This window comes from Centropristis striata, chromosome 20, assembly GCF_030273125.1.
Source record: "Centropristis striata isolate RG_2023a ecotype Rhode Island chromosome 20, C.striata_1.0, whole genome shotgun sequence".
NCBI lineage: Eukaryota > Metazoa > Chordata > Actinopteri > Perciformes > Serranidae > Centropristis > Centropristis striata.
Genome location: NC_081536.1, coordinates 22,223,770 through 22,237,445, shown reverse-complemented (window position 1 = coordinate 22,237,445; position 13,676 = coordinate 22,223,770). Strand labels below are relative to the sequence as shown.

General features: G+C 39.6%; 1 protein-coding gene across 3 annotated transcripts in view; it reads right to left on the bottom strand.

Annotated features, from left to right (window-relative positions):
- peli1b (pellino E3 ubiquitin protein ligase 1b) overlaps nucleotides 1-13,676 on the bottom strand; it is a 40,734-nt gene that overhangs the window by 25,835 nt on the left and 1,223 nt on the right. The window contains exon 2 of one of the 3 annotated variants that reach the window (XM_059359383.1): nucleotides 12,670-12,762. The exons of the other annotated variants lie outside the window; for them this stretch is intronic. The gene's annotated coding sequence lies outside the window, so the exon portion shown is untranslated. The remainder of the gene's footprint in view (nucleotides 1-12,669; nucleotides 12,763-13,676) is intronic. 3 annotated transcript variants of the gene reach the window in all.

Below are 13,676 nucleotides of genomic sequence, written 5' to 3'. Positions count from 1 at the left end.
GCTACAATCAAACCCCAATCGAGCAGCAGTGAAAAGGTCTCTTGAGACTGCAAACTAAGCCAAAGTAAGACAGCACATTTCCATTATTCCATACAGTAAAATGCTTATATTCAATTTTTACTACAATGACAATATGCCACCATATGATGCATTGTTATGTGCATCTAAGTTAGTCTCTCTGGAACCATTCATTACTCATCAAAAAAAACTGGACACAACACCAGTCTCCTGGTCTAAAGAGCGAGGGTTTAATCCATCCACCACTCCTCCCACCCAACAGACAGGCAATCTACGTGGCATTGAACATTATGTTGTTCTGTCACTTGTCAAAGTTTCATGTAATACCTATGAATTCAAGTGAATTACTTTTCATGAGGACAGCCTGTATAACATATTATATAATGAGGAAAAAGTATTGCTTGAAGACGATTCGTTGTGTGGCCGAATAACAAGAAAAACAGACCATGAGATTATAAAAAAGTTTTGATGGAAATCATACATCTTACACAAGCAATAAGAGTATTCCACTATAAAATGTACTTGTGCCTGATTTTAACAGCTGTGAACTCCACCTTTTAAGACCTTTTAATCAGTGAGGGGTGAGGGTATAGCCCTCTACGAGCTGCTTATTTAAACATCATGAAAAAGCCTCCTGAACTAATACAAAACAAACCCCAGTTAAAGGCTAAAGCATTAACCTAAAGGGTGGACCTTAACATCTACAGAGCAAAAGAAAAAACATCACTGTTTGTCACTGAAAGGACCTCCATGTGACGAGAGGCAGAGCCACGTCAATGCCTCAAATCAAAAACCTCGACTTCCAGTGATAAACACCAGCTGCTTGGTGGGAGAGTCAACTAGGCAGCAAGTCTTAAGCCAGTCAGCTAGCTCACAGACAAAAACCACACGTTCCTCAGCTCCAAATGATACAATTATGTAAGTGGAAGGGGCTATTTGCTAACTCTTCAGCCCTGAGTACAGCTGACATGACGTTTTTTCTAAATAGGATCTCTAAATAACTTGTTAGCTCTGAAATAAAACATATCTTGGTATATTGTTTCATATGAATGTGTGTTCTGACAATAATAAAAATTAACTGACTGATCCACAATAATCTCTGCGGCATCAATTCAAGCAAGACACTGTACTGTGTACACGACAGTTACGGATTTGATTAAAAATAAAATTTAAGGTTAGTTTGATGCAGATGGCAAATTACAGAATAAAAAAGCCTTACGGATCTGAACATCAGTCACTCGTTTATGGCCTTGAAAGAAGGAAAGAGCATGAGATGAAAGGCTTCCTACAGTTTCTTGTACTGCCTTTCATTGCTTTCTTAAATGGTGACTAAACTAAAGCATTATGCAGCACATCATGCAGGAAGTTTTACAGTTGTAGGAAAAGGGAGGACTGCTTGGTCTGACCATAAACCTCATCCTTGTCCTGTAAGTGGTGCTTATCTACAAAACAGTTTAATCTCAAAAACACTCAAAGTCAAAGCATGTGTTAACCCTACAAATTAAGTATTTGGACATTTCCGTTCAGTGTGGGAGGCTGTGTGTGTGTGTGTGTGTGTGTGTGTGTGTGTGTGTGTGTGTGTGTGTGTGTGTGTGTGTGTGTGTCTGTGTGTGTGTGTGTGTGTACATTGGCAGGGATTTCATTTGTAATCCAAGTGAAATGCTTTTGTGCGTGCATGTGTGAGTGTTTGTGTGGGCGCAAGCTCGTTTACAGACGCCCTGGGTCTGGTCTCCAGTGTGTAGAGTTGCATGGTCGGGTCAGTGGAGAGGGATTGGGTTTGTGAAGATTAGACGATCGATGACTCGGAAACTGATCTGTGGTGTGGATGGGGGGAGCTGGCAAACCTGACGCCAGATTCTCTCCTATCTTCCAGTCTGTCTCCTATCCTGGGTCTAACTTATCCGATCAATGAACATGAACAGATGGAATCAACATGGAGGAATATGAAAGGAAAGAGGAGGGATGGCAACCAGTTTTCCTCAATATTTTTGCAAAATGTGTTAAAGTGTATACGCACATGTGCATTTGTCCTGGACAGAAGGGTTCCACTGTTTTAATTCTTAAAGCATCACACTGTACCTTAATTTTATGTGGAAAATTGACATAATGAAGCCATACAGTGCACTCTAAGACTAAAGTAGACCAACATTAAAACTATGAAATGTTTGACATCTGCTCTGCATTTCATAAATCAATTGAGTTTGGTTCAGAAGCATGGTGCGACTACAAAATGTAACGTACATGTTTGAAACCCAAAGAAGGCTTCATTCACATCATTGGCAGACCAATGGTGTTGGTGTGGAGTGCACTTATTATAATTGCTGGCTGCTATTATAAATTTGTTTGTGCCACTCCACATATCAAATGCTTCCAACACTAAGCACAGTTCACGTTTTTGACATCTGGAGTACCATGAGCTTTGTTAAGCTGATGTCATTTATTTAAAAACAAACTTATTGGCTCCTATCTGGAACTTGCAGACTGGCTCCAGAGGCTGGTCTGTTAGTCCTTTATTATGTAAGTAATCAGACCTTCCTGTTCGCTGACTGGAAGACAACAAACACAGAAAAAATCTAAAATCTGTCAATGTTTAACAAATTGAGAAAAAGGGCCCCAAAACCTTCTCAATTCTTCATTGAAAGTAAAGATTTGGATGTGTTTGATTGGATGTGTGCTGTTTGCAACTGTAACTAGCTTGTCCTCTCTCTAAAGCTGGAGACAGTTCTTCCTGACTCCAATGGGAAACGATCAGATTTCCATTCACACAAAAACTCCAATGTACTGTCTCAAAATAAACCCACAATGTGTACTGGCACACTTAAACCGTTTCCATCCAGAGGAACTATAAAACCAACAGGGTGGTGCTGCTGATGCAATGTTTTAGAAAATTAATGTAGCGTGAATTAAATCTTCTGAAGCTCAGCTGGGTGTACACAGGCAGATAAAACTGCATTATCAATACAAAGCAGAGTGTGAACTACTGACATGAGTTACTGAGAGGTCACTTAGACAACAGAAATATAATAATCAAGTGTTTCATGTGTGTGAGTATGCATGGTTTAAATATATCTCCATTTTGATATTCTACTCATCATTCTAAAGCTGAACAAATTCTGGAGCAGGAACACAGGAATATTCAGTCTAGCCATAGACATGCCTGTAGCCGCTCTGCTCTAAAGTGATTTAGAGTCAGCGTGTCAATGCACACACCAAATCCCAATTCCCAGCCCACTCAAAGGCAGGCACACACTTCTCATGTTCAATGGTCCCTGGAGGTGCTCTCCAGTGTGTCTGTGTGTGTGTGTGTGTGTGGTCCAATATTTACACCAAGATGGATGGAAACATACTGTATGCCAGAATCACAAGCCCGACGACACATTACTTGAGAGGAAGGCAGAAATAACAGTGGGCAAACACAACAGATGGACAGTCGTGTTAGAAAACACTGGAGGCAAAAGGTGTAGGTTTAATGTCACCTCCAGATCTAACTTTCACCCCTTAAAGCACTCCTTACAAGAAATGCAAACTCCTCTGTCGAACAACAGATTAAAAAACTATACTACATAAAAAGAGCAGAGCACTAGTTACAGCAGGTCTACATAGCAAAGTCCTGTCCTGTAAAACTGTGTTGAACCAGTATGATCAGTTACATAACGTTGTAATCTAACACACAATCCGGACTAGCACACAAGCTAGCCAACCATAAATGCCCATCAAAAGTTCCTCAAGCGTACGGTAGCCTCTTAAAAATGTCTCGTCCTGAAGCCATTCTGTTTTCTATCACAGAAGAAATAAAACCTGAAAAAACTCACATTTCAGAAGCTGAAACGAGCAAATTGTTGCTATTTCCTAAATAGATTGAGGTACAGCTGCAACAATGAGCCAAATATTCAATTAGTCGGTAGCCATAAAATAATCTGCAACTATTTTAATATTCTAGCACTAATATCAAAATGCAATGACCATTTTTTCAATATTTTGTAATATTAATTATTCAATTAAAAATAAAATAATCAGATTATTTGGTTATAAGAATAATCCTTGGTTGCGGCCCTCGATTCATTGACTATCTAAATAGTTCTTGATTTTCTGTCAACCGACTAGGCTAATCAATGAATTGTTTTTGCTCTCATCCAGAACAAAAATGCTAAAAACTGTTGGTGAACTAATCTTAAGAGAATTAGTTGAAGGGAGTCATCATATTTACTCCCTGCTGCACCTTATTGCCACATAATTACTAGGATAATTTGACTGCCACCACATACATATGATTCTTCTTCACTACATCTTATTTTGTTTGCCTGATTCATAACTGTGGAGCAGCACTGTAATTCGCTCTGATTGAGAGGGTCTGCTAAATTTGAATAAACATCAGACTTACTGTGATGAACAACCTGCTTACTCAGGATGGCACACACATGCTCTCTCTAACATGGCAAATAAAAAATTAATTAGCTTCAGCCATCTGTCTTTCCTTTTATCGCCCTTTTTACAGAAACGTATTACAAGACATGCACACTCTGTGGTGTCTGGGCTCTCTGGAGTAACCATTAGCCTACACCAGAGAGAGCATATAAACTGGTACTCTAAGCAGACCACTTCCCCATGTGCTGTTACCAACACAGTGAGTCTACACAGACACTAAGGTGGCCAACATTATTAAGCCATGCTGAGCTACTTTTAAGAGGATCTTCCATAGCTATGACGGAAAAAGGAGTTGTCTGTAACAAGGCAGATTAGAATAATCCACTTGGGCTGAATGCCAAACACTTGACCTGAGGAAGCGTTGCCACAACAATACTCACACTCATCAGCTATAAACAGCAAGGCATGAAATATGTGGAGCGGGTCAGGAAAAGGACTTGAACATTAGAAACAAGGTGAGGAATGTAAACCCGAGCTGTGTTGTTGAAAGCAGATGTGAACATAGTGAAGATGGCATCAAGCGCCGTTGGGCCTCACGCTTAACAAAACCAACACATGAGGACACATGATGAAATGTCCTGTAAACGTTTTCAAGGCTGTTGAAAAGCCAACACACATCGCACCTCTCTGACCAATTTCAACCATGAACATGACACGTCAACCCAGGCACCATTCCCCTTTACAAAAACACACAATTTTGACTTCAAATGTATGTTAAATGCAGTGATCTGGAGATTTTTCCTACAGCATGACAGCACAATTCACACCTCTGCCATCCACTCCTAAAAAGCCAGACTGGAGTCGGACCCTTCGGCGCCAAATTCCTGCTGAGAATTAAATTAACTCATCAAAACAAACTACCGGTTGCTCTGGAGTCTCCGAGACACTGGCATCTCTAAAGAATCCAGGATGCAGGACCAGTCCCACCAAAACAGGGTCCCCAGTATGAGCCAGAGGTGCTGGACTTGTGTCTGGTGTCAGCCTGTTTGGGAGGCTCTTTGGACTAGAATACATATAATCAAGAGGCGAATCTGACTCACAACAAATGTCTCATGTCATTCCAAAGTTTCCTTCTTTCCGCTGTTTGCTTTACTGTCTAATAAAAGCAGCTTAGGAAGAGTATTAAAAAACGGTGGTGGGGGTTCCTGTTTTTTTTTCTTCTGTGAATAGCTTTATGAATATGTGTGTGAATTAGCCTACCCAAAATCTAATTTAGGCTGCTTTAAATTAAGAAGAATAAGCTCCAACTTTTTCATAAAAAGTGGATACAACATTAAACTATATTTTAGAGCGAAAGGAATTAATTTACATGAGGACCTCTAATCTGTAGAGTAACACTAAGAGAAAACGTTATAAACTTGACATAATGTTGATATAATTTACATTACAGGAATATTCAAACTAAGGTGAGGATCACTGTGTGTTAAAGGAATGTATACTGTGCCCTTTGTTTTATTGCTTTTACTTTTCCCAAGGTTTCCTCCCTAATTTGTTACCACCAGTTTCTCCATGTTGCTGACAACTACACTGTGGAACCAACTGTCAAACACTGTGACATTAATAAAGAAGAGATCCATTGTTTAGGACTAAAACCCAACATCAAATATTCTTTTCTGGTTAATTAATTGGTCAATTAGACTGTGAAAGAAGGCAATGTGAAAAGAAACATGTCACAATGAAAACTACAGGGTTACTTTTATGTCTTAATTATACAATTGAAAGGTTTGACAGCAAAACTTTCCACACTGCATCAAAAAAAGGTTTAAATTTGGATATGCAAACAAACATTTTTACCCGCAATAATAATTTTTTAATCACAAATTTATTTTACTTGCTATAAACTATTTCTGATTTCAGTGCATGATAAAGACACAAAAGTATCCAGCAAATCTTTCCATTTGAGAAGCCACAACCAGTGAATTCTTGGTATCATTGCTTAATAAATGGCTTAAATGATTAAACTGACATGAGAACAGTATACCCTAATCAATTAATCAACTTTCAGCTCTGCCAGTTTTACCTGACAGGAGAGTTTTATGCAATGGTTTTATTAATAAAATTTAGTTTCATGCCCTCAAGCAGACTTCAATACAACAACGTACTGATCTGGAAAAGATTTTGCCACAAAATTATGTGAATAAATCTGTGAACGTCATGGCACTTGAACTGCCAGAAAAGATGAGTAACCGTTTCTTTTTATTACAGTTTGATCATTCATGTGTGCTAAAATCTCTAAAAACTATTTCTGTGGTGCTTTGTTAATTTTGTAACTTTGTTTTTTTTCAGTTTCCAGGGCAGGTCTGCTGCCTGTGCTTTGTCAGAGCAGCCTACTGGTTTTTCCTGTAAGTGGCGCTGGGAGGAGGCTAACTGATGACAGACGGTAGGGGAAAGAAATAGGAGGGCCAGTGTTCGAATTACAGTCTCATCAATGATTCAGTGGGAAGAACACAGACTGGCGTATGCACAAAGACAACAAACAGCCATGTTGGTGGACGTGCAACAAGACACAAACCCATGCAGTATCTTGCTCGCATGCACAAAATCCACAGAGACGCATGTATACAAGAATGTTTACGCCTGTAATGCACTTGCAATTGAAAATGTGTGCAATCACAAATGCAATGCATGCAGTCGTGCACACAACCAAGGATGCTCTTGGCATCTTAACACACCTGGATGTATGGTCATACGGACATGGATTCAAGCATGCACAGACACACAAACACCTTAGAGCTTCTGATGCCAAGCGCCATCTCCTGATTCTACAAATCACACAATGTGACCTTCCTAGAAGCATGGCTGGCACAGAACAGTTTGTAGGCATCTTTGTGTGCGAGTGAACGCAATAAAAACAGAATGCAGTGATTTGTAGAGCCTTTGCAACCAAAGACAATATATCTAATGCTGTTCTATCTTTACGTTTTGCACAGCATCCCAACTGCTTGGGAATCCAGGTTGCAAATGCCCCATTTAAATTGCTGTTATCCCCTTGAAAACATATTTAGAGATTCTGCAAACACATTCGAGCACTGTATAATTTTAATGGCTGACAAAACTCAAATAAATCTCATTACTGTAAGTTGCCACTGAGGTCAACATTTGTCATTCTTGAGGCATACAATATAGCCACAACACGGCTGTTCAATACACCAATGAGGAGGGATGGGTTACAAACATTTAGTAAGAATACTGAGGCAGCAATGCTTCATTTCTTCACAGCAGACATTTTCTCTCTGAGCTGCTCTGCTTTCTGTCACTTCAGCCTTTTGCCAATTTATGTCTGTGTGACAAATTAATGATGGCACGCATGTTGCTGTGTGTTTAAAAAAAGGCCCATACACACTGTTAAACAATCCACAAATCTAAACACTGTTTTTTAGTCTATGACTGATTTCAGCTATATGATACATTATTTTGCCTTTTAAGGCAAGTAATCTCGACATTTTAAAGCATTTATCTTTGCAAATACATTGCAGATCACAAAATCTTCTTTATGGTTATGACACAGCTCACATGGACGAAAAGCAATGATTACAATGTGCAAGAAATTAACTCCACTGCTTGCTTGTTGTTCTCAAGACTGAGGAAGGAATGCCAAGGACAAATGTGACCTGCAGCAATTAACAATAACGCTGAGTGTCATCAGGGTCCCAGCAACATAAGTGACTGTAAATACAAGGTTAGGATGTTTTTAACCTTTCATGATTTTAGTATAATAATAAACGATTTGTAGAACAAAGAAAGACTGAACTTTTTAGGATACATCTTTGAACAGAGGCTAGCTGTAGTTCAAAACAGAGAGGATGAGGATATAAATGCCAAAAGTGGTATCAGATGATTTCTTCCCACATACCCTAAACTAACATTCGAGGTATCATTACATTACCTCGAAAACACGAGAAGGTTGTCTGCAGCTGTGTGCTCGAGGCTGATTCATGTTTCTGATCACTGTCTGTCCCTGTTTGGGTCCTTGTAGTGTTGGTGAAGGTTGCATTTCTCTTGGGACTGCAAAGGGAGCGGTCTATGCAAGTCTAATTGTATGAACCTGGTCTTAGTTTGTAATCATTAGCCTTTTGTCCAGCTGAATGAGACAATCTAGTGCATGGTGCAGCTAGCATTGAGGCTTCAGTGGGGTTAGTTTGGGTTTTGGCATTGCTGCTTCCTGGCTCTCTCTCCTGGAGTTTTTAAATAAAACAGACTTAAGATTTATGAGAATAATTGGGGACTGTCTAAACAACAGTTTCACATGTTATGTAATCAATTACATTTCAGAATGAGCAATTCTGCTTGTGTTTCACATCTCAGCAACTGTCTGCTGTTGCTGTATTGAGCACAAGGACCCTCAGACTTTAATTATTTAATGGATGTTCAGCAACTACTGCCCAGTCTTTTACTGCATTCGCAGAAACAGCAGTGCTCCCTGGGGAAGCCTCAACAAGTAACACACTCAACCATTTGTCTGGGCGCGTGTTTTTGTGTGTGTGTGTGTGTGTGTGTGTGTGTGTGTGTGCACACAAGCTCGTTTGAGACAGGAAGGTTGGAAAGTGAAGCAGGAAATGGTAATCATGCATGATCAGAAGGGAGTTGATAATTACAGGTCCGTGTGCACATATGAATATAAGTCTGCAAGTGTGTGGAAAAGAGAAGATGCCAAACTATATCAGTAGTTTTGGGTGCAGTTGGCTGTATGAATGATAAAGCACGGAAACCATAGAAATGGTATCTTACTTTCACATTTCATGTATAACCTCAACAAGACTTTCAGTTCCTGCTTATAAAAGTGTACAATTCTGCTGATATGAAAAGAAATTAAGGTGAAAGAGGCTGTGGTTTAAGTCTGGGCTGACATGTTAAACACACCCAAAACTGAAAGGCATACAAATTAAGAGAGCAGTTTCTCATAGGCCAAGCAGACAGCATTCAAAGCACAAAATTAACCACTTGATAGCTTTAGTCTACATCTGTATTATTACGTTTCTTTCTCTCACTCTTTCCTAGTGCAGTGAGAGAATTTAAAATCTGCACAATGAAATTATTCTATTTCTTTCTTTTCACAGTGTTTATTGCAAAAAGTAAAATATTGCTGTGTTATTAGATTGTCATCCCAACACGTTTCTGCTCTTCTTGTGGCAGCACATCCCTGACATCAACAGACATATTTTCCCAGAACTCCACCAACATTAATATAAATAGGGTTTCTATTCATGAATTCAGCTGGTTTACCGTTAGTAATAAAGTGAAAGCCAAATAGGACTGTGAACTCCCCAACAGCTTGTTTTTAAAGGAGCTGAACAGCCTTACTATGTTTCAGTTTTCACCCCTCCCTTATGTTTTCTGACTCAGGTATTGGCAGCAGGGGAGAAACATTGGTGTTACTTTTACTTTTTACTTTTTTAAGGGAGGAAATACAAACTGTATTAAAGTGTTAAAGATAAGTCAGAGAAAGAGAAATGAGAAATTCTTCATTTACGGAAAAAAATGGGTGACTACACTCACCCCTGTGCATAGATATACTTCTAAAATAGCCCCCTTAAATAAATAATGAATAGTCTCCCTTTAGAAGAGGATTAAGACAGATAGTGTGATAAAGAAGGTAGGCGCTCACAGAGAGACAAAGGACTACACTGTAGAATCTGTATTCAGCTAATGTGCAGGTGTAATTTCTCTGCCGTGTGCTTAGTTCTCTTTCATTATGCATTACTTACATTACATGTTATTACTCTGAGGAGGCCAGATTTAAATAATGTATAGGGTTTACAATAAACAGTTTAGATAATTAATGTGGATGCGCAATGACCTTTATTATTTGCAGAAAATAACAAGAGGAAAATGTAGGAACGTGTTAGGTCTTCAACCAACAAAGAACAAATTTCTGTCTCTTTGCTATTCATTGAGACTGCAAGTCATAGGATCGACAAGCAAATGTGACTCTATGGAGGTTGTATAATGTTATTAAAAAGTGTATGCTATGGGGAGGTTTCCAATAACTGCATTTAAAGGCAGCTTCAATTATATCACAGCAGCTGGATAAGAAAAGACGGAGGGACTGTGCCTTGTGCTGGAGCTTGTTGCAGAAAACAGGCTTATCTAATTCCCCACAGAATTGCTTCAACAAGCAACCATGCAGTCAGCTGTTGCACAATATCCTGGTCAGTTGGGGATAAGTGCTTGTGTTTTGTTTTTTAAAAGTTTTTTAAACTTGCTTGTACCAAAGCTATTTTGGGCTCACTGTCCCATGGCAGCTATAAAGGCAGGGATGTTTACTGTACTGTTTTACTGACTCCCTGGTTACCTGATCAACTTTGCACTGCTGCATTTTTTTTTCCTGCATCCCCTGCAGAAGAACTGGCCTTTTTGCCGCAGCGCTTGATTTATTGTGAATGCAGCCATAAGGTGTTTTCAGTCATACAGAGCGCAAAGTCAATGCAAAGAGTTTGCATGCTATATGTTTGCCTGGGGCAGTGAAAATTGGTGTCCAAGCTAATTAAAAATGCTATAACTTGTAGGATCAATACACAAACACAACCAGTACCTCAATAGCTAGCCACCACTAATGTCTGTACAGTTGGGACATTGGCTGCTTAGGGAAGATAAATACAGTACTGTGGCCAAATTCAGGTAGAAAAAGGCAAAAGTTCACTTTGTGCTCTGACTGAACACTCCTGAATATACGTACGGTACATAAATGGCCCCTCAACACAGGATCACCTAACCTGCTTGCAGTATAAAAGCTTTGTAAGCATAGGTATGAGAAACTGATTGATAACAATTCTGACAAGAGGGAGAGTGTAAGACAGACGTACCGTACACAGGGTGCCTCAAGCAACACTATGGAAAAAAACTGGTGGTTTAATGGCCCCCTCCTCTTTCCTTCCCTACCTTGCAGAAACAAGGCCATAAAAACGTGCCCACTGTCTGACCCACTTTCCATGACAGGCGTAATCTCGCTCCACAAACTTCAGCCTGTTTAGCAGCCCAGCAAAGAGTAAGCCGGACGGGGAGGAGAATGCCAAGCTCTTCACACACAGCGGGGGGAAAGCTGCCGCTCAGCTGTGCCGAAGATTACACCCGCGGATCCCGCTGAGCTGAGAGGCCCTCCCTGATGAAACGACACGCCACAGACACGTGCACAAAAAAAAGATAAATGCACAAATTACAAAAGTCTTCCGTCACGACAAACATGCTGCTCATGTTATTCAGGTTTAAAAGGACACAAACAACAACTTTGTATGTTGTGGGTTTGAATCTCAAACGTACTTACTCAACTACAAGGTGTTAACCACCAACTGCTGGCATGCATGTTACAGCTTTCATCAATTTCCATTGAGTCAATATGCAATAAAAGTAGGTTTCCACACAGTTCACACTTAGCTCAGTCTGAAGACCACCGCAGGTACGTACAATATGAAGGGTAAAATGTTTGATTGTTTCCTTTAACTATTTTTTTTGCTCAGACATTACTCATTTGTTGCCTGCAGTTTATGCAACTCCTACTCTCAAATTACTTGAGAGCACACACACACACACACACACACACACATATATAAATATATAAGAAGCATTACAAAGCAAAAAGGGTACAGGGTGTAATATGATGTGCTGTTACTGACTTTCTGATTGTAACCAGGATTTGGAAGGAAGTCATGAAGAATTGATGAACTATTAAAGCTATATTTGACAACAAAAAATGCTTTGCAATTTGCAACCACTACAGCATAGATTTAGCATTTTTACATAATGTGGGAAATTGGGGTTATGAGTATTTTTTGTTCTTGGACAGCAGGAATAGAGCATCCAGCCCAGTCCGAGACTGGGAGGCCTCTCTGTGTCCCCACAGACTGGGTTACTAAGGATACAGGCAGCACTGAGCCTCCATTAAGACATCAGAGCTCCCTCTGCGCTCCCGTCTGACACTATCGGCTCCAGTTTCCACCCTGAAATTGAGACTCTAAACACACACAAACACACAAATACACACACACACACTCAGGCCTGTAGGAAACACACCCAATGCAAATGTGCAGACACAAACAAGTATGTGCAGCACTGTGTCCCCAGCAACATCACACTGGAAGTTATCACCATTTATAGGACTGTGAGAATGCAGACTTGAAATAGTCGGCACCAAAATATAATAAAGATTCTTCAGCCTTCTTTATCAACAGGGCAGCACCATTTTAGCAGGTATCACAGCTGCAACTTTAGATCTTGTAAAGCTCTCTTTACCAGATTCAGCAGATCTTTGGCCTGGCATCAGTTCCTTTTCAATTTCTTAAGGGCGTTATCATTGGGTGCAGCCTAAAATGCCTCTGGATAGACCTACAACAAATCACAGCGATGAAACGACACGTGTGCTTCTAGGGAAAAACATGGCAGCCTAATTGCACACATTTTATCACACTACAGTACACCTTAACATACACTGACATGTTTTTCTAAAAACATTTCACGCCGGAAAAAGGCAACGGAGTAACAGAACCTTGATTTATACTTCTTCAGCACTACCTAGCCTGACAGTTACATCTGAGTTTCAAACCTGTCCCATATTAGATAAACCGTTGGTCCGCCCAGGGGCAGGATAGGGGAAAAGCTGACTGAACAGTGGGACCAGATGCATCTGTTGAGGCAAATAAAACATGAGCTCGGCAGATCTGTCTGGTTCTCAGGTTTTTAGCGTCCATATTAAATCTGTTACACAACTTTTGTTTATAGAAAGCGGATGAATCTCAAACAGAGATATTACTGTATATTTGCTGAACTATAACCTTTTTCAAACAAACACTTCAGAATAAAAACAACCCTTAATCCCAAAAAGTTGACACTGTGTAAAATGTGAATAAAAACAGAATGCATCAAAGAGTATACATTTACCAAAACAAAAGTTTATCAGTTTTAACAAAAATATAATTTCTTTGTACAACTTTCAATTGAATATATGTCGCAAAGGCTTAAAAAAATATATTTTATTTACATTTAAACAGCAATCCAACTTTTTTGGAAAGCAAATGATTAACAAATCAGTTACAACATCCTTATTTCACTCTCAACTAGTTGCATTTATTATGGAGTAGTTGTAGGACTGTAAAGGCAGCATAGTAACAACTATGTAAAGTTTGAGTATTGATGAAGCTCTCCTGCGAGCATTGATACTTTGTACTCACTGCCCTTAAGTCCTAAAACAAATCAGTCTGGCTCGGTTGGTCAATGCCTAGAGTCACCGAAAGATTGAAATA